At 32.5% G+C, this 3,039-nt stretch overlaps 1 pseudogene; it reads left to right on the forward strand.

The window, feature by feature from the left end:
* The first annotated feature begins 2,194 nt into the window (after window positions 1-2,194).
* Window positions 2,195-2,287, forward strand: LOC111764035 (U6 spliceosomal RNA; annotated as a pseudogene).
* Window positions 2,288-3,039: the final 752 nt, after the last annotated feature.

Here is a 3,039-nt window from a genome sequence, read left to right on the forward strand (position 1 = left end):
TAATTTGAGAATTAAGATTCAAACACTAGAACTGTAAAAGAAAATGTGAAAGTCCTAAGTGAATGTGCTTCAGAAAAACTAGAACTGTGAAAGAAAATGTAAAAGTCCTAAATGAATGTGCTTCAGAAAAATAACTAGATTTAATCATTTTTCAATGTGCATGGTATAGTAAAATTTTTCAACACATCATCTATGAATATTTTCAGAATATTCTTTCTTGCCTTGGCTCATTTTTCTGTCCAATTTAATATTTAAGCCTGTCATTTATTTTTATTAGAATCATTCTGACATTCAAAAGCAGGTATTCTTGTAAGGTTTACATGCTTTTTCTGTGACATTTATTGAATATATTATCTGTGCCAAGGTCACATACATTACACTATTTTTTCTTTAGTGTGGTAATAATTGACAGAATTGCCTTTGAAATGATTTTCTTTGAAAAGAGGAATGCAAACACAGAGAACTGATTATATTGCAAGTGGCTAAAATACATGAGACAATAAAACACCAATTTAACTCACTAGCAAATGGGTTACACAGGCACTCATGTACTAAGCACATTTCTCATTCTTACTATTAGGTAGCAACTAATCAGTATTTTATGTCTTCATACAGTTGACATAGTGGGAACTTTTGAGAATAAAATATTTAGAGTCAGGTAGTTATTGATTGAATCACCATATTATGAAAATATATAAATGAACTTTTACCAATCATTCTTCTTTGTTACAGTGTGGTTAAAACTCTACATTTGATTTAACAGTATACTCATTTTATCCTGGTTTTCTATTACTATATCTCTCTTTCTTATGGGTGGAACAGTAGTACGTGCTTTTATTTCCTCAAGCACCTTATGATGGACAACCCTGTTATTTATATATCATGTTATGATGCCTCTGAGAAAAGCATTTTAACTGATTGAAACTTTATCTAGTATAGGTTTTTACTGAGTAACTTTTATTTATTGTTTATTTACTTACATCTTACATGTGGATTATTTTTTTCCAGAGTAAATGGATGCTATTGTCATTAAGTAAGATTAGAAAACTACAATTCAAAATGATTTGAAGCGAATATCATGAATTAGGTTCAAGACATCATTTGAGATGTCTGTGACACATTCTGATTGAAATTTGAATAGGTAGCTGAATATGAGTCTAGATCGAGGGGAGAGATTTATACTGGAGATATAAATTTGGGAGTCAACAACTAAAAGATGGTATATAAAAATCATGGAACTTAGGCAAGCACACTAAAGGATGACTATGGGGAGAAAAGAGGAAAATTTCAAGGACTGAGTCTTGAGCATACCAGATTAGAAGATGAGATGTAGAGGAAGAATAAAGAAAAATAAGAACAAGTGCCAAGTTAGAAGGTAGGAAAACCAGGAAAGAATGGAAATATAGACACCAAGGAAGGAAAGTTTCAAAGAAATGTGGTTGACCAATTTTGCCAAAAAAACTTAAAGGAGGAATAAAAAAGGGGCTGAAAATCAATTTTTGGATTAAGAAATATAGAAGCTATCAATACTGTGATAGAAACAGTTCCAGTCAAGTAGTAGAGACAAATTTTGATTGCAGTTGTTTTAAAAAAAACAGCAGGAGGATTTGGAGATAAGTAGAGATAAATATTTTGTTGAGTTTTGCTATATGAGGAAGGAAAAATAGGGCACTAATTAAAGAGGGCTCTTAAATAGCTTCCCTATCTACCATGCACTTATGGAAAGGAAGCTAAAAAGAGGTCCTAAGTCCAACTTAAAACATTATATACGAAATTAATTTGCCACTCCAGTCAAAGGAATGTTTTCTAACCAGAAGGCCACTTATAAAGATTGTCTGGTACCATAAATCTATCTAACAGGATTCTATATACTGTTGTCAAGAGACTAACAAATCAGATCATTCCTATTGAGGAGCTTAAATGCTAGATACAGAGAGGGACATGGCCAGTATAGCAAGCATAAGAAAGTAGAAAGCAGATATTTAGTTGAACGAGAAACCATATGCAAGCTGATATCATTACATAAACACAGAAGGTCAGAATTACAACTGGAGTGCAGTTTAGTGTTTGTAATGGCAGAACGCAAGCCAAGGGAATCCATGATTTGTGAATGATCAATACCTGCATATTAATCTATGCTATCTTCCTCATACCACATGATCCATGGCCCTTTTCTTAAAATTACAAAGAATGCTTGCTTTGGTGGCACATACAGAAAATTAGAATGACACAGAGAAGATTAGCATGGCCTCTGTGCAAGCAAAATCATGAAGTGTTCCATATTTTAAAAAATTACAAAGAAACAAATAGGCCAAGATAGTTGAACAAGCTTATTGATGATGTGGCATCTATTAAATCATGGTATCCAGTTATGGTCCCAGATAAGGTCTGCCTGAAAACTTCACAAATAATAATGGTGATGATGATGATAGTATTAATAATAACAGTGAACTATTATTATCTCCAATATACAGGTGAGAAAGAAGAGTCATAGAGAACTTTAGTCACTTGCCCAAAGTCTCAAAACTGCCATTATAACAATAAAAAAAAATTAAGGAAAAGTAAAGAAGGAAAAGTCCCTGTTTCTTTCCTTGCCTAGGGATCTGGTCTCTTTTGATTCATTGATTAATATATTTATTGTTCAACAAATCCTATATTAAAAGCCAATATATGCTAGGTATTGTGTGATGTGCTGAGGAATTGAGCATAAGGAGGATATTTCATCCATCCTTAAGAACTTTATGTTCTTTGAGGGAAGCAGAAAAATAGACCATTAATTTTTTCACTAATATTAAGTTGTTAAAAATGAGTTGAAAAAGATCAAAGTTTCTAGACAGAAAATAAACATAGACTCCTGTATGACAGATGGCTGGCTTCTAAACACTATCTGACAAAAACACTATGGCCAATTGATTTTTGACAAAGGTGCCAAGTCCACTCACTAGGGAAAGAATAGTATCTTCAACGCATGGTGTGGAGAAAATTGGATATCGAATGCAAAAGAATGAAATATACAGAACTGATCTCAAAATACCTAAA

The sequence above is a fragment of the Dasypus novemcinctus genome, chromosome 8, assembly GCF_030445035.2.
Source record: "Dasypus novemcinctus isolate mDasNov1 chromosome 8, mDasNov1.1.hap2, whole genome shotgun sequence".
NCBI lineage: Eukaryota > Metazoa > Chordata > Mammalia > Cingulata > Dasypodidae > Dasypus > Dasypus novemcinctus.